Source organism: Notolabrus celidotus, chromosome 3, assembly GCF_009762535.1.
Source record: "Notolabrus celidotus isolate fNotCel1 chromosome 3, fNotCel1.pri, whole genome shotgun sequence".
NCBI classification, from domain to species: Eukaryota; Metazoa; Chordata; class Actinopteri; order Labriformes; family Labridae; genus Notolabrus; species Notolabrus celidotus.
Genome location: NC_048274.1, coordinates 7,345,047 through 7,371,379, shown reverse-complemented (window position 1 = coordinate 7,371,379; position 26,333 = coordinate 7,345,047).

Below are 26,333 nucleotides of genomic sequence, written 5' to 3'. Positions count from 1 at the left end.
CTCTCTCTCTCTCTCTCTCTCTCTCTCTCTCTCTCTCTCTCTCTGTCTCTCTTCATCTCCCTCTATCTAACTCGGTCTCAGCAGATGTCCTCCCAGCAGATGTTGGGTCTTTGTTAATAATAGAACATAGAGTTCGGTTTAGACCTGCTCTGTTTGGAAAGAGTCTTCAGATAACATTTGTTGGGATTTGGCGCTATATTAATAAAGATTAATTGATGTTTTGCATGAAATGTTTTTGTCACTTTGCTGTGTCATAATTTTTTCCATAAAGCTTGGCCAAAGTAGGCTGTAGAATTATCCCTGAGGTTTGATCCTAAATGATTTATGTTGCTGTTAGGAATCAAAGAGCAGAACCAAAATGCACGTGCCTTATTGAATTCACAAATCTCAGAAATTTAGAACCAGTTTCAAGTTAGAACCAGTTCTTGATACCCTATCAGTGACTCTTCCTGGGTATATTTGATATATAATCTTTTCAGTGTTTTCAAGGCGCCCATAGTGAGAGCATCATAATCAGATGACTGAATCACCCGGCTCCATTCAAAGAACTGATTATTAGTTTTACTGCGAACAAACTCTAAATGTCTCACTCTTCCAGGAAAACCATGCGGGTACTATCACTCTCTTTTGGTCACTGCTCAAAGCTTATGACCATCAGAGAGGGCTGGAACATGAATCAACAACAGTCTGGCACAGTGTTTGCTTTGTTGGAGCACTTAGCATCATCAGAGCAAGAGAGTCCAAGCTCATTCATTCCAATAACTAAAAAGTTAAAATGCGTTACCTTCTGGAATTAAATAAACCCAGGTCAGCTATATGGTCGGTCATAACGATGGAGCTCAGTGGGTGGTCATGATTCATATGGCGCCCTTATCAGCTGAACATATTCAGCTTGTCTTGTGTGGATCAAAATTGTAACATTTGTATACAATTGTCCTAAGATTGTTCTACTGTTTGGTACTTTAAGGTTATTTCTAAGGCATGTCTTCCTTCATTGACAGGACAGCTGAAGAGAGACAGGGGATGTGATGTGCAGAGAGTCGTGGCCAGGAGTCAAACCAGCCACTGCTGTAAAGAGAGCCACAGCCTCTGTACATGGGGTGCACTTCAACCGCCAGGCTAGCTAAAATGCATTGTCATGACTTCCCTCTTAGTGCATCTGCAGGATCTGGCTTGTCCTCTTTCACAGGGGGCTGACAGCACTGAAAGGTTGGTGGTCTCTCAAACGCCTTCAGAAAAAGGATGAGTGTTACTAAAAATAGTGTTTCAAATGTGGGCCTAAAGCCAGGAACTCTTCTGAACCGTGAGGTTTGGGATCCCCGGGACCATAGCAGAGACTAGGTAACACAAAACTGAACTGGGTCATTGAGTGTGTTCACATGAAATCTAAGAGAAAATTCTGAAACGAAATTTTGCTGAAACATCCCTTGCAGGTTGTCAGCTGCTGTCAGAAACCGAGGTGAGGTGCATGCATGGCACAGCATGTTTTTTTTCGGGGTATGATGCTTACATGCATAAACATGGGACACTTAAAAATCCTGATCAGAACCAGGATACTCAAATCCATGTTAACGCAAACTTCTGCTTTTGTAGAAACAACTGCAGGAGAGCCATAACTGGAAGCTGGTGATATCTGACTCAGGAGTGTGTTAGGAGTGGGTCCACCGGTCGAAACGTACATAGTTCCAGGGTAAAGTTCCTCCTGTCGAAAATGCCTTTACATAGGATCTAAATAGTTCAGCTGAGGTAAGTTCATTAAACCATTACATTTTAAGAGCCTAAATGAGCATGCTCAGTTTTTCCTTAGATACTGTCTCAAACGTCTTGAAGGGTTTTCACGTTAGCCTGAAGAGTAGTTAAAGCTCTGAGGACTCAAAGACTCACTCTTTGCCTACTTTAAGAACAAACTGGAAAGTTAGTTCAAGGTATTTCCCTTCATGGCAGTGATTAGGTGGTTATGAGGATACATCTTGTCACAGTACTGTTCCACTTTGGGTTTGTGACAAGTCTCTCCAGGAATTTATATAAACTACATTAAGCTGAAAATATATGCTGTGGTGCCAATCACTTTGAGGACTTTGATGCTACTGTTTGGCTCAAAGTCAAGAGGAAAAACAAGTTCCTCAGAAAGGAGATCTGTCCCCAACAAGGAAGCACTTTTTCCTGTTTCCTGTTTGCAATATTTATAGTCAGGATGTAAAGTCGCTGCTGTGTTTTGGAGAGTTGCTGCTGCTTGTGTTAAAATGGCATCTCTGCAGATAATGTTGTCCATCTGGTTTCATAAGACCATGATCTCTAAAGTGATAGCAGTTGTTATCTCCGTTTTGAGACCCCCAAAGAGAGGCGGATAGATTATTTGGAGGATTTTAAAAAGAAGGAGAGATTGAGAAATGCAATGAAGGAAAGACAGACAGACACCAGGAGGGGAGAAATGAGCATGGGAGTGAGGAAAGAGAAGATTGAACATCGGGCCTTACACTGTTCTCAGTCATCAGCGGGGGAAAAAAATTACTCTGACACCACTGAGCTAATGTCCTGCAGTCTCTTCCATCAGCAGCACTCGAGATGTGCCTCTCCTGTCGACTCTATAACTTTCATGAAGAAGGAAAGAGAGAATGTGGTTAAGAGAAAATCGAGAGAGGGGAACTGCCAAAAAAGCCAGATAAATCAAATGAAGAGCAGAACTGAAGGAGAGGCAAAAGAGACTTTGAAAATAAAGATAAAAGAAAGGTGAAGGAGGGCGAAGTAAAAGGAGAACCTAAAGGAACAAAACCATAAATATTAGGGGATTGGACAAGCAGAGGATGAAAAGCAAAGGATGTGAAGGAAATATTAACTGGAATATAAAGGGCCACTGTTCAGAAATATATAATCTGATTGTGGAGCTAACTACAGGAACATGTGGCGTCTCATCTCGGTCTTAACTAACTTTAAGCTCCAGTGGACTCAAACTGTAATCTGCTCCCGACATCCTCTCTATGTTTTGTATTTTGGTATGAATGCTATCACTTACATTGCTTTCAGACAGCAGTCAGTTGCCTCTGCGACTGCTGCCCAGCAACATCTGTGTTCAGAGTTCTGAATCAGCAGCAGCAGGGTGCAACTCTGCCCCCGGCTACCTCCGAACTTATCAGCCTGTACATCACAGAGTGCTGCTATCCACCAAGCACAATCTAATCACACAGCTGAAGAGGCACTTTTTTAAGTCAAAGAGAGAAAAAGGAGAAAATTGTTCATAAGATTAAACAATTATATTGCTTGGTTTGCTTACTACTACTGTTTCAGACTGGATAATCAGACGTGTTGAATTTTCTCTGCAATGATCATTCTGCTTTTTTTGGGAAAAGTTGAACCATTCAGGGAACAGAGACAAAGTTACTCAAATAAAAATTAAAAATAAAAATAAAAATAAAAATAATAATAATAAAGGAAGCCCTAAAAGGACATGATTAAATACATTTTATTTACTTATTTCTCTCGTGGTAATAGGATCATTTATCTTGTTTTATCGGGAGAAAGAGCTTTCTTTTTGTGTTTTTGGTCTTCAACCTGTAAGATAAATGTCTCCTTACAAAATGTCTTCATTCTTTACTGAGGCAACATTTTCTAAACAATGTTTATGAAACAAAAAAAAGTTAAAGAAACTGATAACAGGCCTTTCCCATTACCTGAAGTTACTTGGTTACCACATGTAGAAATGTACTCCTTCAGTACGGTAGCCCTGAAAGGACATGATGAAATACATTTTATTGTCTATGTTTTCTTGAGAACTCAACATATTATTATCTTTATCCTGAGAAAACAAAGTTTGTTATCTACATATTAAAGAATAGGAGAAAAAAGAGATGGGATCTTAAAGGTGACATATCACGCTTTTTTCATCAATATATATATTGGTCTAAGAGGTCCCCAAAACATGTCTTTAAAGTTTATGCTCAAAAAAACACTTTGAAATCAGATTTTGGCATGCCTGAAATGCCCTCTTCTTCAGTCCTCCTCAGGACGCACTGTTTTCTCTCTGACCACGCCCCCTCCGGAAGTGGATGTGCCTCGGCTGTCCAGCACGTTGATCTAATGTTTACATGTTGGCTGAATATACACGGCTGCTTAGAGATCACGTTACTTCAACCCTCTGAATCTGATCCTGATGGAGAGGCGCCTGTAGCAGGACCTTTCTGAACGATTGGTCACAGATTTAGTGTTTCTTGTTGTTTTATTTATCAGTATGTAGACGTGTGTCTTGGTACACAGCTATGAACATGTAGCTATGTGGCTATGCTAACTAGCGCTAGCACTTATCCATGACAAATAAAAAACATCCACTAGATCTTCAAATCTGCAGACGTGGGGAGTAAAACCGACCTCTGCCAGAAAGGCAGCGGGACCTTTTCTGAAGGATTGGTCACAGATTCTGTGTTTCTTGTTGTTTTATTTGTCAGTATGTTGACGTGTGTCTTGGTACACAGCTACAGCTACCACATGTAGCTATGTAGCTATGCTAACTAGCGCTAGCACTTATCCATGATAAATAAAAATCATCCACTAGATCTTCAAATCTGCAGACGTGGGGAGTAAAACCGACCTTTGTGTTTATTAAGACAGCCTACAACTAGCATGCCTCCCTCCTAAGCTCCTTGTTAGCACACATTTGTGCAGGTAATGAAAAACGGGGGAGGGATTCAGTATTATTTTATACAGTCTATGGGCTGAACAAGCTCTGAGCTCTGACTCCGTGACAGACCGGATATTGTTGTTACGTAACAAAAACACGGAAGTCTGAAACGGCTCGTTTCACACACATTTACAGAAAGGTGTAGAAATCAAAACAGGGGCAGAATGGATTTTTTTCATTCTCGGGGGGTTTGTAGACATGCCAGGGACACATATTTCAGGTAAAGAACCATTAAAAAGTTGATTTTGCATGATATGTCACCTTTAAGAAAACAAGTGAAATTAACTCTTTATCTCGAAAACTGAGAAATTGAAATGTATTTCACCATGCCCTTTTAGGGCTTCCATAAAAAATACCAATAATAAATACTTTTATAATAATAATCTTTAATTATATAGCACCTTTGTGAGGAATTTGAGGAAGATAAATAAAAGGAAATAAAACAACAAGATAAAAGATTAAAACGATCAAAAATCAGAAACATTAAATATAAAATAAAATAAAAAAATCTGCCAATGATACTACCTGAAAAAGAATAAAAACCTCTTGATATAAATGAGCCCATTTAAATTACCAATCTGTAGTTTTTATGGTTATTATGGTCACAGAGTGAGGCACAGCATCAAAGATGGATAAGAATACTTTATAATAAATACACACTAATAAGGGTTAATAAAGCATCACTGGTAAGGTATTGGTCTTACATTATATACACAGTCATAGATGTCTTATTGTTGATTAATGTGTTCATCTATAATATGTTTAATGATACTTGTTCAGACTTAATAAACGATGGATTCACGATTAATAAATCAACTGTGACATTAATTACAAACCACTTACGACAGAGGTATAATGGCTTATAAGATCATTTATATTGTGTGTGTAACTAAATCATTTAATAATGGTCAGGTATTTTATGTGAACTCATCTGAAGTTAAGGGTGAAATTGTCTTTCAAATCATTGGAAACAAGATGAAAGGAAAAAAGACGCAACAAAAAATCATAACCAATACATTTCTTTATTCCAGCAGTTTTTTCAATTTGTTGATTTAATGTATCGTGTTTAAGCATCTGCTAATGGCTATAAGTTGCGAGCATGGCCTGAATGTTTATCTTGAACCTTCTTTTGCAGTTCGAGCGGGATGAGAGTTCTTTGCATTCTGAAAAAACGTGTTTGTTTGTGTATATCATGTTGCAGAATAAATCACGCTGTTTGCTCCATCCATCCGACTCCTTTGAATATTTGTAAAAGCTGCAGATTAAAAGAAGAGATCCCATGTGCACCAGCCTAGCCAGAGTTTGAGTCTTTCTATGTTTAAATACTTTATGCTGAAATAAAGAATATTTCTCTATCATTTCATTTTTGTCTTTTTCCTTTGATCTAATTTATAAATGTTTGAAAGGCATGTTCATTCCTCACTTTGGGTGAGGTCACAAAAAATACTTGATTACTAAGTGCTTTCTAACTACCTGAATGAATCACGACTTGCTGGATTAAACATGTGTTTTTAAAGCATCTATTAAAATAGTTCAATAAAATGTAGCTGTAAACACAGACAGGCAAAAGAACATACAGTTTCAGTAGACATTTTCTGGGAGTTTGTTCCAGATATTTGGAGCATAAAAACTAAACACTTCTTATCCATGTTTGGTTCTGACTTCAGGGACAGAAAGCTGACCTGTTCCTGCACCAGTTTGTACTGCATGATGTATTTTCGGTTGATAAGATCCACTTTCTTGTTCTAAGTGAGGACTCTAACATCGGACTTCCACTAAATCCGTGTCCGGTCCAGCTACATGCTCTCTCGTCCTTAAACACCCACCAGCTGTGTTTCCAGAACGGAGCACGGAGCAGGACCGCCGGTCAGCTGGAGTCATGTGACCAAGGTTTTCCTGTGGTAATCACTGAATCAAGGATTCTCCTCTTCCTGTCCTCATCCATGTTTTCTTTATGGTCCTCTGAAAACCTCTGACCTGTTGACTCCAGGCCTGGCTCCGCTCATCATGACGGTTTGTTGTTGTAGTGAAGTGAAATAGGATCTGGTGATAACACAGAGTGTTTTATTCTGAAAATTAACCGGATGTTTTCATTTTGTTTTGGTGCCTGACTTCCTGTCCCGCTCCATCTGCTCTGTTGAGATTGATGCTTCGTGCTCCGGCATCTGACAAAAATAGAAGTCTTGCGTATCTGAAAGACCTGTACCAAAGACCTGTTCATGTACCTTTACCTATCTGCTACATTTAGATCAAAATCTTAAAATAGAGGCACATTGAATTACAAAAAAAGTGTGACACTTGCATAAACTACATGTTTATGTCGACGCGCACGTATGGTATTGACACAATTAGCAGAGCACACCTAAAACTTTGTCATATTATCATCCAGTCCAGGCATTTACATCTGATTTACATTTTATTTTGCACCCCTTCTCCTCAGACTGCTTCTGCTGTATTAAAGCTGTGGTGTTGTACTGGATTAAATTACACTGCAGCTTAGATTGTTGATGTTACTCCTTATGTAAATTAGACTGCTGGGTACAAACAGGACAGATGAGTTAAGGGGTTGCAGACGCCTGCAGTCATCTTATAAATATGTAGTATAGTTCAAATTAAAAGTGATCTCACCATGTGGCCGAGGCAGGCGTGAAGTTTCAAAGAGGTGGGTCTGCTTTCTTTTCCTTTAATCTTCACTGACTCCATTTCCACCATCTTTACCAGCAAAGGGAGGACATGGGATACAATGGTAGACTACAATGCTAGCTGTGCATGAATTTATAGATTTGATAGAGGGAGTACTGTAAACACTACTGATCCTGGATGTTGTCCTTCTTTTTTCAGTTTCCTCTGTGGGATCAGTTATCTTCAAGGAAAATGTGACAGTTTGATATTCTTTTACCATCATCTGGTCCCATGCTGATATACAAATGACTTGAGCTCACATCTTGGAGCTCTGCTTTTGAAATGCCAGTCTTTCATATACATAGTCTATGATTAATACTTTACTGGAGCAGGGCATCATCAAATAGTCATTGCTTGTGCAAAGATGTAAAAGTCAGGTTGAAGCCTCAAGGAACAACAATGGAGCTGCATTTTTAATCCTTTCTTTTTCACTTTCATAATCTGACAAAAGATAAACATAACACTATCAGAAAGGATTCAGTTTGAACACAACTTTATCTTGATTTCTATGAATTAAGAGTTTAATGCTTTTCTTGATAGGCGAGAAAAATGTAATCCTTTAAAAAGGTTAGATTTTTAATTAACAGCTATCGTAAATGTCCTTGACCCTGAAGATATTTTTGGTCTTTCACAGTAATAGAAATATTTTGTCCAGGCCTTCACTATGACATTTATAAAATTAACTTTCTGTATACAGCACCTTGAAAAACAAATGTTTAAAGTAAAGGTATTAAAGGACAATAATTAGGTTTTAAGAAGAAGACGACGATATCACAAAATAGAAAAGGATGGATTAAAAACATTAAAATAGCAAAAGAAAAAAAGAAACAGTAAATAATTAAAATGAATTTAAAATAATTAATTACATTAAATAAATAAATAAAAATAAAAAGCAATTAAAGGGCAAAGTCACATAAAAGCAGGTCTAAATCATCCCAAATGTCCTTCGCCCTAAAGATATTTTGTTCTGTCCACACAGAAAGACAAACAGATTTTTCATATAGCCTCTACAAACTATTATATTTATCAGAGGGCATTACCTGATTTTATTTGATCATAGTTTCTTGCACAGGGTCCTGCTTTTGTTTTTTTATTTATTTATTTCTAATCTTTTTTTTATGATTTTATTTTCTATTGATAGTTATGGTACTTGCACTAATTAGGTCTTTTAAAATGTTTGATGCATTGTAAAGCACTTTGTAACATATATTTTGAAAAATGCTCTATAAATAAAGATTATTATTATCATTTTCATTATTATTATTATTTTTGAATGTCATCATACCTTAATTAATACACTGCCAAGATAACCGATTGATCCCTTTTGTTTACAGTCTCTGTTATTTGTAAGAATCACTGATATATATGAATATAAAATAATGATCATATCGCTAATTATATATATTGCTAATCTGACTTGGTTAGATACTTTCATTTTGTAGGAATTGGACTGTCTCTTTAAAACAGAGCAGAAATACCAGGCGCATGCCTCACAGTCTATAAATAAGAGGCGTATCTCATCTGTTTCAATATCGTACAAAGCTCCCAGGCTCACAGCTCCCCAATACCTTCCAGAGAAGCAGCAAATAGATAAAAATGACACACCTTTTAAGTTCCCTATGGATAAATGCTTGGTTAAGTGTTCTCTCAACCAGTATATTGTTGGCTAGTAAAGAAGATTTGTTTGATATAGAAACCAATTTGTACTGTAAGTCCTCCTGGATTGGAAATAAGACGGGGTTGCCTACTTGCTATTATCAATTCATTTTGATCAGGTTACAGCTCTTGCCTGTTTTGAGGACATGGGGAAAGCTGCACTGCACACTTTCTTGTGTTGTCCTCCACCGAGGCCTGCCTGCAGCATTTCTGTCACATCTGATAACATGATTTAGGGGATGCAGTTGCCAAAAAATTTGAGTTTCTTTTTTTTCTTGCCGTTGCTGGCCACAAACTTATTCCTATTTGTTTATCCATGGGCGATTCCCCATTCCACTGACCTGATATTATTTTTCCAGTTGTAGTATCTCAGTAGAAAGCCTTCATGTTGGTGATTTACTTAGTAGAGAGACGCTAAAACTCACAAAACACGGTAATTAAGATACACTTTGAAGATCTTCTATCTGAGAACTTACAGACATAATAAAAGTATTTATAACTGGATTGAAAATTACACAGAACCCACATTTATTCCAGATATAAAAAGATAAATTTGCAATAATATATAAATTCCCTTGCTTGTACTTCTTTCAGTCTCAGACAGGCTTTTAATCATTTTCAAACATGTAAAGATGGGTTTCTGTTGCTTCTTGTCCTTCCTGTCACTCACTGGGTCATTCATTTCTTTCAGCTTTTTCCTGGTCACCTTGTGGGAGACTGTGACGTAGATTGATGAAATGCTTACGCACAGCCAAGTCTCCTCCCAACGATTCACAGTTGTTGTTTTTACTGCGTTTCTCGTACGGAAGTTCAAGTTCAGCTTTATATCTCCTCTCACAGAAAGTCAAAGATGTTTCTTCCTGCTGCTTTTGTTGTGCAAACTTGGCAGCATGACAGCATTTACGTCCCTCTGTTTCCTCTGTGTCCCTATGCTGATCAGTTAATGTGATGAGTTGCGTTTCAGTGAAAGTACAAAAATCAGGCCCTTCTTTGCAAAAACAACCAGATAAAAAGTGTATACAGGCTTCTATTTGAAGCCTGCCTGTATTTGGACCCTGCCGCTGATTAGATTTTGATTGGAAGTGTTACCGTATCTATGTTGAGCCGCATTTTGTAATAACGGTGCATTTTGTAATAAACGTCCAAAATGTAAAAACTTTTTCATTTCATTTTGTAATAAAGCCCGATTTGTAATAATCTTCTCAAAATGTAATAACTTATTACATAATGCGGCAAAATTTATCACAAAATGCGTTGGGGCAGTTTATTACAAAATGCGGCAGTTTATTACAAAATGCGGCTTATTACAAAATGAAATGAAAAAGTTATTACATTTTGGACGTTTATTACAAAATGCACCGTTATTACAAAATGCGGCTCAACAATCTATGCATTTACCTTATCTGGTAGCTGTAGATGTTAGCTATTTACAGTAAACGCTGGTTTATACTTTTGCATCATCCTTACGCAGCAGGGGCTGATGCGGACATGAGCACCACATACTTGTGCGTTGATGTGTCCGTGTCGCACAGGTAATGTCTTATTTTTAGTTACATTGCCCTATAATAACAATAATAATAATAATAATAATGATAATAATAATAATAATAATCTTTATTTATGAAGCCCTTTTCAAAACAGGGTTACAAAGTGCTTTACAAATAGGAAAGAAACTAAAAGACAATAAGAGAGAAATGTGAGGAAGACCACCAACAGATAAAAGATAAAACAATGTTAGAAGACCAAAAACAACAAATGATAAAATATTAAAACAATTAAAAGATCAGAAATGCAAAATATAAAAAATAGCAAAAACCTGCCTATTGTCTGATAAGTGACATGTAAACTTTGTAAACTCATTTTGTACCATAGTTCAGTTTACAAAAATGTGAGCAGACTATTGTTTTAGTGTTAGTCCTCGCAAATCGATGACATAAGACCAAGCGGCAAGTTACAATGCATGTCAAGCAACAATGACATCTTTAAATAGCATTAATTATATAATTACAAAAGAAATATCACATACAATGACAGCAATGCATATCCACAAATCAAACAAATGCTGAAAATATATATGATAATAAATAAACCTAATTGTAAGCACAAGTCAGGAAAAAAAAATAAGGGGAGGGGAGGCGTCCATGATAACTTCAATAGTTTTAACTTTCGGGCCATAATGCGTTTTGTGATACACTCAAAGATGAAGCTATCACAGTTATCTTAAAGGCTGCCAGAGTTGATTTTTTCATTGTGCAACACTTTTTAAGATATTAAGATTACAAGTTTTCAGTGCAGTGCTGACTTGACTGACAAGAGAGAGCACTGTAGCTGTTGAGCCTAAGAGGCTAAAAGCCCACCAATTTACCTCACACTAGCTCGACAGAAGTAAGGTTGAGTTCAGCATTTCCAAAATGGCACCTGCTGATGATAAGCTTCAAAACAGGGCTTCAGAAACAGATGGGTGACGTCACAGAGATTATGTCCATTATTGATACAGTCTATGCTTAGGACGCAACCGAAAAATGAGCAGTAACCGAATAGACGCCGGTCAGCAAAAAGAGACTTTCAAATTATGTAAATCCATTTGTTTTCTTGCATTCATCTACTGAGAAATAACGTTTAGAAATGACCATTTTGCACTGATAATCTCATTTTATATCCTGGATTATGAGCAGGAACATATATACAAGTGAGACTATTTCAAGATCACTTATAAATTCCTAACAGTGACTTTAAAGCTAGGGTTGGTAGTCTCGGAAAACCAGCATGAATTTGAATGTAGCTTTTCCTCATGACTCCGTCTAACCCCTCCCATCCTCCCTCGGAGCTCCTCCAAAACGACGCCCCCCCCGCTCACATGCACGAGCGCCGCTGATTCTCGACCATATGATCGTGACTGATTCAAAACCGGTCCTCACCAAAACATTATCATAGTGAAAGTTAAAAACACAAACAAACATGGCTGCTGTTAGTACTCACAACTATCATGCTAGCATTATCCAGTTGTACGGGTGACACGATATCAGGAGAAAAGTTATAACACACATATAATACTGTAACAGCTCTACTGTTTGTTAAACATGTTCAGTGTAGATGTTCTTAATTCCTACAGTGTTGACGGTCAGTGAAGGCATCAGGAGAGGTGTAGAGTGTGCGAGTGGGAGAGACAAGAGGAGAAGTTTTTCATTCATTCAAACATTGATTGTTGCTTTGTTGGTTGGCGTGATCACGGCTGACAGTGACCGGTTATTAAAGCTCAACGTGTTCACGAATCGGCTCGTCATCACTACAGTGTCCGGACGGACGCTGCAGTACATATATATTTTCTGTAGGACTTACTGAACGTCATTAATTATTCTGCTTGTTGGTGAGAGCTTTTTAGACTCTGATCCGGACTACAGTCCTGAGCAAAGCACCTCATCAGGTCAGAGGGGACAGGCCCGAGGACGAGCGAGAGGGGCAGTCAATAGATTCAGGGGAAGTAGAGGCAGGAGACGGGGACTCGGAGGAGTGCACGCCGGGGAAATGTACGCGCAGGAGGAGGGCAGAACGGCTGAACAGGATTTGATTGGTTTAAAATTTGGGGAGCCAAAAAATGGTGATTGGTTGGTGTTTTCCCAGGTTTACTCAGGCTGTAGATAGCAGTTTTTTTTCACTCTTTTTTAGGAACACATCATGTATTGATTGCCATCAGGACATAAAGATAATTTTAACCAGTATGACAAAAAGTGTATCTAAATCTGATTACCAACCCCAGCTTTAAGGACACAACTCAGCTAATTCAGTATCTATTAATAAAACTAATTTGTCCAAATTCTAGTGCTTCCAATGCGACAAAATAATTAGAAACTCACATTTTCTATGTGTTGAGTTTCACATTGACTTGTTGTTGCCTTTGCAGTTAATGACCACAGGAATTCTGTGATCAGGCATTTTTATTTTTCATGAAAATACACAACCATTAAGGGAATGACAATGAATGATGAAGAGAAATTATAATAAATAATAATAGTAATAATACATTTTATTTATATAGCACAGTTCAAAACACAGTTACAAAGAGCTTGACAACAAGGGTACAAGTAAACAGGCAGATTAAAATAGCATTAAAAGCATTGAAAAACATTAGGTGTAGGACTTGAACCATTAAAAGTGTGGGAAAAGTACAGTCAGGTTGTGCTGTACAGTAAAACTGGATTAAAACAACTAATTAAAATCTAAACAAACAATCAAATTAAAACAGGCAGGCAGCAAATTTACCCTAAAAATGCCTTTCTGTAAAAGTACGTTTTTGAGGAGTGATTTAAACTAAGGTATGGATTGAGCCGACCTCACTTCCTCAGGTAGGGCGTTCCATAGCTGCGGGACCCTGACCGAAAGCTGATGGAACTGAGAGGAGAGATGTACCTGAAGAGCGTAAGCAGCAGCTGGGTTCATAGGGTGTTAGTCTATGTAAAGCTTTGAAAGTGATGAGTAGAAGTTCAAAATCAATCCTATACCTAACCGGTAGCCAGTGGGTGATATGGTCTTGTCTCTTGGTGTTGGTTAATAGTCTGGCTGCTGAGTTTTGGATGAGCTGTAGGCGAGAAATTTATTTTTGACTGAGACCAGAAAAAATGTTGTGAGGAATGCTAAGATGTAAGTATTTTAACATTAACTGTAACAAAATGTGCTGAACAGGATGAACAGAAAGTGCAGTTGCAACAAATTGGACTTTAACAAACTGAATGCATGCAAAACTAACAACCAGCCGATGCTGAGAGAACTCAGTATCATTATTTTTCATCCTGAGTGGAGTCTACAACATCAAGGCCAAGATCATTTTAATGCTTTGGTCTGAAACTGCCTGTTAAAAAGGATTGATTTATGAAAGTGCAACGACTTTGCATTTATCCACTTAAGTAAAATCGGATTCCATACATTAAAAATGTGATCATGTGTGTGAGAAGTTTAGATTCCCACGACTTGAGACAGAGAACAAAGCACTCTGAATGTTTTATTAACTTCCAATGAGTGAAGTACTTTAAAGGGGGGCTTTGTACTACTGTAAGAATGTTTCTCTCACAATAAAACTGCGCCACTGTACAGTGTGCTACAAATTAATCTCATCCTGCAGTGAATAGGCCACAGTCATGCACTTCATCTGATTGAAGAGGCCTCCGAGTTCCTAAATCAAATAACAAATGCATAGAGATGCTGCAATTTCATCTTCCTCAGAGCTGCACTGGGAGTGTATTCTACCGCTGATGAGTGAAGAGTTATCTCAACCTACTGAATAACACCTGTTCACGGCAAAGATACCAGATCTTAGAAACCACAAGTGTGTTAATTATGCTCATGAAATCCCGCCAGATCGCTTGAAAATGCGATCTTATTTTGAGACACTTTTGCCCCTGAAACTATGAAGATAGCATTCAAACACATCTACAACATCTGAGAACACACAACCTCACACACACTCAGATCCTGTGTGGGTTGATGTGCGATGAAATATTGATAAATCCTAATGGTTCTATCGTGCATTTTCTCGTGTGCCTGATAGGTGTAAAAACATGGATGACACGTACGAGACAGTGGTGAATCATTAATATTCACAATGAATACTGGATGGATTCCTCATCCGGTGGAGTGCTACTAATACCCCAGACAGAGACTTTTGGCGCTTTGATCAGGATGTCTTTCTGTCCTGAAATGTTGTAAAACCACAGATGCTGCAGTACACTGTCACTTCTCTTCACCACGGCAACATATTACAAATCTTTCAATAATATATGACGCCTTTAAATTCTGCAGTGGGTGGTCAGCTCTGATACTCACATTCCCTTAAAATGGAAAGAGGATTATTATTTTCCATGACAAATTCCCTCTCTCTCTCTCTCTCTTGCAGAATTTACTCCTCGGTGAGGTTTACCATTAATATTCTGTCCATCCTTAACCCCTCCTCAGTCCCCGCCACGTCTTGGATCAACAGTTATGCTGGCAATAGCTAGAGGATGTTAATTTGAAGAATCAACAAATTAATCAGCTCAGTAGGGACGCATGGGTGGACGGTTGGAGCTGTTTTCCATCGTCAAAGGCCTTTGCTGTACATTTGGCCCGACAAGAAAATCCCCACGGCAGCACACTGGAGAAGGGCATGATGTAGCAGATGGCAACCCCCTTACTCTCTTCATTCGTGCTTGCCAGACAGACGATGCTACAGGTGTGACAAGATGTCCAAACTGGACCGGGTCCCAGGTGTCCCTCCCAGCCCACTTACTCCTCACTCCCTCTCTTTCTCTCTCTGCAGTTCTCTCCCAGTCCGACCTCTTGCACCTTTCCCATCCTCCCTTATTTTTGCTTTCACTTCGTACCTTTCAATTCCTTCTCCCCTTGCTTACCTCGAGCCAAAGATCAGCTGGCTACATTCACAGGCCAGGTGAGGGGAAGTCAACTGCAGCCAAGGAGAAAGCTGACATATCTGTTAGCCTGAGGGGCCTGTCCAGGTGACTGCTCCAGTAGGTAACAGCCAGTTGCTGAAGGGAAGCTTGGCAAATAAGAGGTGATGTGCCTGTGATGCTTTTCCAAGCCAACATGAAAAGCTGCTCCAAAGCAGGGCTGTTGTCACAATAAAATCCTGGCAGTGGGATTTATTTAATGGATAAATGTATTTCTTCTACACTCAAACAGCGGGGCAACGTGAAATTAATGAGGCGAAAACAAGACTTTGGTTAGTTCATGGTGATAAGCATCACCTTTACAGGTCATCACAATGTAGGCTATGGGAGTACTGTAGTGTTAACTTTAAAACATAAATGATAAACTATGAAAATGTGACAGCTAATAACAAAAGTCTACTGCAAAGCTAGCAGCTGTCTCCTGCTTTACTCAGACAAAGTGGTGTTTTGAGCTAAATGGTAGTTGTGGTTGTGCGTCATGCACCAGCTGGGGGCTCAGCCACCATGGATGAACCAGACACTAGAATACAAAACAGACAACAAATACAGACAGAAAAGAACAATATTGCCCTTCATTTCAACCAATGACCATAATTCAACTTTCTATCGCACCTCAGACATTGGCAATTCAGCACTTCTTAACAATGACTATAATCTATAGTCAAACATTGCGTGTACGCTTATGCAGCTGACAGGCATTTCAGAATCAGAATCAGAAATACTTTATTTATCCTGGAGGGAAATTCAGTCATTACAGTTGCTCCTATGCACACTAAGTAAGAATATCAAATAATATTATTAAAAGAAAGTAATTAATAAGATATAAATACAAATACAATGAAAATAATGATATTAAAAGTATGTACAGAAGACAAGATAAGCTATGTAGAAAATACATGGTTGAAGTCCCCGGAGATCAGGAAGAGGGCACCCTGGTGGTCTGTCTGGAGTCTGGCTATGGCAGCGTTGAGAACGTTGGACGCTGTAGTCAGGTTGGCAGAGGGGGGGATGTGAACAGCTACCAGTATGAAATGTGAGCTCTCCCTGTGCAGATAATATGATCAGAGGCCCACAACGCTCTTGGTGCTATACCGGTCCATCGGACAGTCTGGAAGCCGTCAATGTAGACGTTGTGATCGGGAATATCCTGATGCAGCAATGTTTCCGTGAAGCACACCATGCTACATTCCCGAAACTCTGTCAGACTCCTGGCTAGTCCTGTTAGCCTGTCCATCTTATTAGCCAGAGATCTCACTGAAACTAACTCACCAACTGAAACATTTTTGCGCTAGTCCGACTAAAATTGAACTTTTAGGATAGAGGTAAACATGTTAGTCCGACTGGAGCATGTGCAGAACCCCTAGTCCGATTTAACAGTTCACACAGCAGGCTTTGAACTAGAAGTCAAGCAGCACAAATGTGTAGAGGGAAGCTGGATGGTGAAATAAATCTCAACAGGAGAAGAAACAGGAAAGTATATCAATCAATAAATCTTTATTTATAAAGCGCCAGATCCCAACAAATGTTATCCTCAGACTCTTTCCAAACAGAGCAGGTCTAGACCATACTCTATGTTCTATTATTAAGAAAGACCCAACATCAAGACAGGATAAGATCCAGTCCCATCTTACAGACAGGACTCAGTCTGATCTCATCGTAATCCACCATGAGCAGAGAACTTTGCCGCATTTAGGCAGAAACCTCCAGCAGGATCAGACTCATGTTAGACACACATCTGCTGAGACCATGTTGGAGAGAGGGATAGAGGTAGATGAAGAGAGAGAGAGATGATAGTGGTGAGATGGATAGTGGTACATACAACTAGTTAGCTTCCTGCTTACTTGTTTGATGATTGTTTTGGTGTGTAACGTTAGGCATATCGCCACCTACTGTAGTGGAGGAGGAAATACTTTTATCAATAAATCAGTTCTTGAAGTCTATCTTAAATCAGACTCAGAAAACAAATGGATTTTCATACATTTTGCAACAAAGCTGATATCTAAAATCATGATACAATGAAAAAGACAAAAAAAAAACAATGTAACCATTGAAATGCTCACTGTGACTGTTTGAATTCCGATGCATTATAGAAAATGTTCTTCAAATTTAAAAGTGAAATTTGTATCAGATGAGTCTGAAAGTGAAAATCCACTGACTAACCAAGGTTATTAAATTCCTCCCTCAGGGAACATTACAATGCTGCAACAAATATCAAGGCAAACAATTCAATAGCTGGTAAATGGACTACACTTTTCTGCTCTTTCAAACACTCAAAGCACTTTCACACAACATTTCACATTCAGCCTTTCTAACACACTGACGGCAGAGGAAACTACAAAATAAGTAAATTGCTCATGAGTATTAACATATCTCATTCATACCTATACAGACACTGCTGGCGATGCCATGTGAATGCTTCAACATGTGGACTGTGGAAGCTTGAATTGAAGCTCTAACCTTTCAGTCGAGAGATGATCTTCTGTACCACTGAGCTACAGCCACTGCAGATATTTCTATCCAAAGAAAAGGATGTCCGACCTTTATGTGTACTGATGTGTATGAAAATGAATTCAAAAATTGGTGATAAATGGATCCAGAAAACTGCAAAAAACATGAATTTCTAAAGTGAGTATTTCATGCAATGCTTAAACCTCATAATATCACATAACTAGTATTCCACATGTATATCAGAAGACTAAACCAGATTACACTTTTGAATTTATAGGCAGGATTTCTGTTTTAGACGTTCCAGTCCTCTTAAAGGAAACCAAAGGGCCGAAGATGAAAGGAAATGTAATTCCATTTCAGTGACATCTCAAAGCCTTTCCGGCTGTACTGTGCAAAGAATACTGTCCCATAAAATATCTGGGGGCCCATTTTCATGCTGGTGCAAATCAAGTGCAGTGACCTTGCAGAGAGAAAGTATCAATTTTATTGGCTGAAAGCATTTATTTTTTTTGGCCTTGGTAAGGCTCACACCGACATGAGCAGAGGGTAGAATACAGCGTTTTAGGGGTAGCCGATGTGGTGTCCCTGATCAGCCCACGCCTACTCACCATTCACTTTAACCAAACCTTACATGTTTCTTACCAAACATGTGGTGCTCACACTTACATAAGCCTGACCTTTGACCCTTTGCCACTGCAGAGGGATGAGAGTTTCTGGAGAAAACACGCCCTGAGGTGAAGAGGTTCGACTGTAAGAGTACATAATATATTGGAGTATCACCTCTATCAGGGGTTCCCAAACTTTTCAGAACCCCAAAAAACAGTCCCCAAAGACTCACGACCTCCACTGTCCCTCGAGGTGATTTAATGTTACTTCAACCTACCTGCATGCACATACAGATATGTTTCCTGTGCTGAAATGAATTAACCTGTTTATGTTTATGTATTTTGCACAATTTAATAAAAAATACACGAGAAAAAAAGAACAAAGATAAATGATTTGCTGTGCAGGAAGAGACAGAAAACTCAAAGAGCTAATTCAAAGCCTCCGCCCAAATAATGTTTAAATATCACAAATTCATTCAAGAAAAACCATGAATTGACACACACATAAACAGTAGTTGATATCAACCTGCTGAAAAGGATGCTTTTGTAGTTAACTGTTAATTAACCCTAACCTTAGTAGTCATCGGGCTACAAAGAAAGGCAGAAAACATTTTTTCTATACATTTTCAAGGTTTATTTCAAACAAACTACTATTTTTGTTATTTCAAGTCAAGTAAAGTCAACTATATTTATACAGCACATTTAAAACAACCAATGTTGTTTTACAAGTCAAAAGTACAAGAAGACAACAATAAACAACACAACATATTTATATAATATAGGAAAATCCAGGAAAATCTAAATATTCTTACAATAATGGGAAAAATATGGAATTTCAGATGACTTAAAAAACATGAAGATGCATAGAGTGTAATTAACTAACATGTTTACTGTTCGGCCACTGGAACCATTTGTATTCTCCCCTTTATGTTCTTCCATTCCCTAATTTTTTCTTGTTTAATGTACATATATTAAAGGTGACATATCATGCAAAATTGACTTTTTAATGGTTCTGTACCTGAATTATGTTCCCCTGGCATGTCTACAAACCCCCCGAGAATCAAAAAAATTCATTCTGCCCCTGTTTTGATTTCTCCACCTTTCTGTAAATGTGTGTGAAACGAGCCGTTTCAGACTTCCGTGTTTTTGTTACGTAACAACAATATCCGGTCTGTCACGGAGTCAGAGCTCGGAGCTTGTTCAGCCCATAGACTGTAAAAAAATACAACTCAACCCCTCCACGTTTTTCATTACCTGCACAAATGTGTGGTAACAAGGAGCTTAGGAGGGAGGCATGCTAGTTGTAGGCTGTCTTAATAAACACAAAGGTCGGTTTTACTCCCCACGTCTGCAGATTTGAAGATCTAGTGGATGATTTTTATTTTTCATGGATAAGTGCAAGCGCTAATTAGCATAGCCACATAGCTACATGTTCATAACTGTAGCTGTAGCTGTGTACCAAGACACACGTCGACATACTGACAAATAAAACAACAAGAAACACTAAATCTGTGACCAATCCTTCAGAGAAGGTTCCGCTGCCTTTCTGGCAGAGGTCGGTTTTGCTCCACACGTCTGCAGATTTGAAGATCTAGTGGATGATTTTTATTTGTCATGGATAAGTGCTAGCGTTAATTAGCATAGCCACATAGCTACATGTTCGTAGCTGTGTACCAAGACACACGTCTACATACTGATAAATAAAACAACAAGAAACACTAAATCTGTGACCAATCCTTCAGAAAGGTCCTGCTACAGGCGCCTCTCCGTCAGGGTCAGACTCAGGATCAGATTCAGAGGGTTGAAGTAACGTGATCTCTGAGCAGCCGTGTATATTCAGCCAACATGTAAACATTAGTTCAACGTGCTGGACAGCCGAGGCACATCCACTTCCTGAGGGGGCGTGGTCAGAGAGAAAACAGAGTGTTCTGAGGAGGACTGAAGAAGAGGGCTTTTCAGGCAGACCAAAATCTGATTTCAAAGTGTTTTTTTGAGCATAAACTTTAAAGACATGTTTTGGGGACCTCTTAGACCAATATATATTGATGAAAAAAGCGTGATATGTCACCTTTAATGTTTTTTTTGTACTGATAATGTTAAAATGTAGGTGCATTCTGCAAACTTTCTCCATGCAAATGAATGCCCTGACATACAGAAGGGGAAAGCTGCTCTCTATATTATATATATTTATATAACATTATTAACAGGAATAAGTTACAAGAAGAAAATAAGATGACCACTGTTTTTTCTTTTTTCTTTATTTGTGTTTTATTTATTCTTATTATCTTTATTTTGTTGTGATGAGATATATATGTGACTTGTGTTTTTATTTGTCCCTTTTGTTTTCCTTTTTCTTTAATCCTTTTTCTTTATTTCTTTTCTTCATGTTCATTGAAGACAAACAATTTTTCTGTTTAATGCATATAAAAAATTATACAAATGTATGAATGTTACAGAAAGATGAAAAAAGTAATACATTGTAAATATAATTTAAATAAAACATTCTGGAAGACATCTTGGGACCCCTCATTAGTGTATCGTGACCCAATATGCAGTCCCAAGCCACATATTGTGAACCTTTAAAAAAATAGTTGTACACTTGTTTCTCAAAAGTTTTAATTCTAGTCCAGACACATATTCTAAGAGACCAGGGGAGCACACACAGCGCACAGTCATCCAGAGTTCTGAGTATAACTGGGTGTGAGTGAACGAGAGAGAGAGGTGACTGAGCCGAACAGAAAGAAAGAGGTCAAGAGAAGCCTGCAGGAAGGACTGAAAATGGTTGTAAATCCACTCTTCATCCGAGATCCCCAAGGAGGAATTGATGAATATTGTAGTTGTTTATGATTTAAGCACAACTGAGGTAATGCTTGCCTAAGAAAACATGGAACACACTCTCCTTTCAGGCTAAGAGCTCTCTCAACATTGCACGGCCGGTCATACTGCCATACATAAAAAACTCAAATTTGCAGACAAAATCTAACTTGCTTCTTTTTCCCTGCCACCCTCTTTCTACTAGTGGAAGAAAACACAAATGAATCCAGATATTAGGCAAATGGCCACAATTACCTTCTTGTGCCCAGCCGGCAAATTCTGAAATATGACTCTGGCTGCTCTTTAACACAGCAGGTGTTACCCCTGCTAGCTCTTGAGAAGAAACCAACTAGCAGAGGCATAAAGAACTCCAGGGCACCAAGTGGCACTTCAAATGGCAGCTATGGCTAACAAGGCTGAACAACATAGCAGTAGTTGGTCCTTAATGGAGCTCAGAGCCAAAGCAGTGATTTCTGCTGAAATGTAAGCAGCAGTGGATGTATGCTTAAAACTTCTCTGTCAGTAATTCTACTCTTGGCCTCAGTGCAGAGACACATTTCATAAAACCCCAGATTTCTGAAAAACATACTTTTTATAACAAAATATCTCAAACGATGTTAACTGCTTGGTTCACAAAGAAAAAGAACAGAGGAGGTTTTCTATGGACAATATACTGGATTAACTGGACAAACTAGATTTTTCTGTGATGTCCGTTAATGGAGAGACCCTCTAAGTTAGTTCAGGCAGCTGGAGCTGCACTACTTCCACATTTGCCTCATTCTCACAACCACCTGACAAAGTCTCCTCCCAATTAGGTGGTCTATTTACGCTGCAAGAGGTCTCTACCTCTGCTCTGCCAATGCCACTGCTGCTCTGCACCAATGCTGCACTCAAACTTTTACCCCAACACCTTCAGGTTCAGGTGAACACAACGATGCTATACTACTCAGATGAAGTTTGGTCACTACAAAGTGAGTTGACTGACACGCTGGGATCCTGTCTTTCTCTCTCTCTCCTCTGTCTGCCCGTCTCGTCCTTTAAATCTTCCTGTACTATCAAAGTTACTATCCATAGACCTTTCTGGAGTCCCTGAGCTCCCTTGTCTCGTAGGTTCCTCTGGATCTCTGCTGTTGGATGTGCCAGACTCCAGCTGCTGCTACAACTACTACTATTCGTCTCACCACTATCATCTCTCTCTCTTCATCTCCCTCTATCCCTCTCTCCAACACGGTCTCAGCAGATGTGTGTCTAACATGAGTCTGGTCCTGCTGGAGGTTTCTGCCTGTTAAAGAAAGTTTGTCCTTGCCACTGTAACTTGCTAAATGCTGCAAAGTGCTCTGCTCATGGTGGATTAAGGTGACATCAGACTGAGTCTTATCCTGTCTTGATGTTGGGTATTTGTTAATAATACAAACAAAGAATCCAAGAAAACAGATTCCATGATTCCTTTCATCAACAAAGATGAGCTTGCAGATCTTCGAATGCTGTATCGGCTGTCACAAATTAAACCCATTAGACAAGTAAGAGACTGGCTGTAGGTCACAATGCTCACAGTTTGTCAAACTGATAATTTAAGAGACTTTTTTTTTTTTTACTTCTGTTGAAATTAAATTTTAGAAAGAAGTGTGTTTTTATATATTTTCAAATAGCTTAACTTACTTTGTGTCTTCATTCTACTACTGACTGTCTTATTTTGATTATGTCTTGTTCAGGCATCTTTAGTTGCATTTTAAGGATGTGATTATTTGAATTCTTGTCAAATAGATGCCGATGATTCTCGAATAGTATTTTGGCCATCTCTAAACAAGAGTAAAAAGTGTCTGGAGACTTTTGAACTAATCAACTATAAAACCACAGAGCGTTGAACTGAGGACTACATGCTCAAACCAAGCTCAAGAGAGTATTTTGCAGTACATTGATGAAATAATTCATTACATGAATGAGAGCTTCCGTCCTTCAATCACAAAATGTTACATTAAATTATGATCAAATGTTTTCAAGCTTAAACCATTTCCAACAAAATTAAAACATGAAACTTTGATGAACTTCTCACACTGCAAAAAAATCGGTCTTATTCATCTCAGCAGCATCGTGATGAAAGAAAAAGACTCACTCAAGGTTCTGACCCTTCAATAAATCAACAATAGAGATGAATTGACATGCTTTTGATTTATTTTTTTACATACAGTAGATTTTAACCGGCTCGTAAAGCCGAGCGTGGGAAGAGCAGAGCAGAAGGTTAATTTCACTCCTTCATTTATACTTTACTAAAGTAATTACAGGGATTTTGACATTGGTGCATAAATGCCCAGTGCGATTGAGAGTAAAAAGTGGAGACAGCGGGTTGAAAACAACGAGCAAGCTTGTAATGAAATTATATTAGTCATACTTTATGAATAATTGATTGACTAAGACTTAAAAAATATTTGAAAATTAAAAACTCAGGGTCAGTTGTTGGTGACTTTTCAAAGGGGTGTGCAAACTCCTCAGTATTTCATGCATTTGTAAAACAGTATGCTTCTGCATTAATTCACTGAGAGCAATCATGTGATCGACTGCAAGTAAAATGGCTGAATATAACAAAACACCAGGCTTGCCTTGAAAGGGCAGTAGCTGGTTTGATCTCATGCATTCATCGCCTTAAACACACTGATATTCCCGTACCTGATACAAGCAGACACATATATTACCTTGGTTTCATTATGAGCTGCCAGAGCCCTGCACGGAGAAAAAAGGGACAATTGCAGCTTGGCCTAATGGAATATTCATAGACCTGACAGTGTGCGTGCCCTTGGGTAAGAAATCATGTGCTGGTCACGTGGACATACAGTAATAACAGATCTCATTTATCTCTCTTTCTTTAAGATGCACACAGACACACACACACACATGGTCAAATATAAGGAACCAGTACACTGTGTTTGCATGGACAGACATGTTGCTCTGTTATTCACACAGAGTTTAATCGACTACAATCACAGGACCAAATGCAAATGGAGACAGAAACGTTGTTTTGTTTTGTCTACACTTAAGAAACCTCACAGAGTGATTTCAGGATTTATTTCTCACAGCTCTTCAGTTCCATTTGGGCAGATTGGATGCAATGGTTCCACTGAGCAAACAGCAGATAGTATTTGACATTTATTCAGGGGCATTGCAGTGTGAAGGTTATCGGTGGAATTTTTTAGGCTTGTGCCATATCTGATGTCTTTCTCTCTAGTAAGCCGCACATTTGAGTTGAAAGGCATGTTCCTTCTTGTAGTTTGATATCAGCTTCTTTCTGTTTCACTGGACTGGCAAATGGCTTTAAGGCTGCAGATAATATAAGTCACCGAGTGACATTACAGTTAGAGTTGATTTACATTTACAAGTTGCTGCTTGGTTAGCTGTGGGTTAACAGTTATTTTACAGCAATCAATGACGACTATCAGATTAATTATGAGTCAACACAGCTGATAGATTGTGTGTTTGGTTCCTGTGTTGTCTGTATTTGTAGTCAACATAATACCTCAACCATCTGTAAGTATTTGAGGCCTGATTTAGGACAGCAGAAAGAAGTTGCACAAATTATGATAACGCATGCACAATCAGGATTTTCGTAAACGGTTAGAGTTGACCAATAATGACCAGTTCCTGATGACCAATACCAAAAACATGACCAATTACACTTTTGTATTCTGAAACATGTAATATAAGCACACCACAGGGTAGGAAATGTTCATTTTTGAGAATAAAAACTGCTGTAATTTTTTTCTGCAAACCAGAGCGCTCCTGTGCAAGCAAAAATGTCTTCTTAATGTTGCAACCTTCATCCAGCCACTGGGCTGTCAGGCTAACCTCGGACTTCCACCAGGATCTGTGATCCACTACAGTTTGGCTTCGTGTTCCCTCATCCGTAAACACATCCACGCTGCACAGGACCAGCAGACAGCTGGAGTCACAAGACTGAGGATTTCCTGTGGTAATTACTGAATCAACAGTTTTCCACCTCCATGAAGAGCCTCTCCTCATTCCTTTTGTCTTTATTGGTCTCTGAAAACCTCTAGCTGGTTGACTCCAGGCCTGGCTCCGCTCATCATGACGGTGTGTTGTTTTCACTTTGTTTTGTAGCCATGGTGGATTAAGATGAGATCAGACGGAGTCCTGTCTGTAAGATGGGACTGGATCTTATCCTGTCTTGATGTTGGGTCTTTGTTAATAATAGAGCATAGAGTACGGTCTAGACCTGCTCTGTTTGGAAAGAGTCTGAGGATAACATTTGTTGGTTTTTGGCGCTTTATAAATAAAGATTCATTGATTGATTTATTGATAGTCAGATAGACTGCAGGCCAGTGAGCTTGAAAACTGCAAAATAATTGCATTTTGAACAGCGGTTAAAATACTATGGGTCAGGAATTAAAATTCATGATTGAATTTTAGTGTTTGTGATTTATTTTTATTTTTTATTGTCAGGCTTTTAATGTACCAGCTGTAGCCATTTAAGTTACATGTTATGATAAATATTAATCTCTCTTGAGTAAAATGCAGAATCTAAAACTCTCATCTCTACAGTATCATAAACAATCACTCATTGTTTCACATTAATACGCATAATTATAATCAGTGATTGCCTTTATTTGCAGAAAAGATTGCCAGTCATCGAGACAGAAATCCTCTCATAGCTGTCATCAAGTGAAAACACTATTTTTTATCATCTCTGCTGCTTTGTCCAAACATTGTAGCTGGAGCAGAACAACAGGATTATGGCTTGTAGAAAGGGATATCTTCATAACGCACATCTGTCACTGTGGCAGGATAATTAGGCTTGGGTTATTTTGGTACGGCCGTGATGAATACATACGCAGCGGTTATAATAGAAGCTTAATTCTTGAAAACAGTTACAGGACATAGGGATGGTTCAAGAGTGCCTATAAATCAATATCTATGAATTTTAATCCTCCAGACGTTATGCTAAGCATGATGGAGCGTGGTGAGGAGGAATGCTGTTGAACAAAACAACATAGAAGTGAATAACAACTC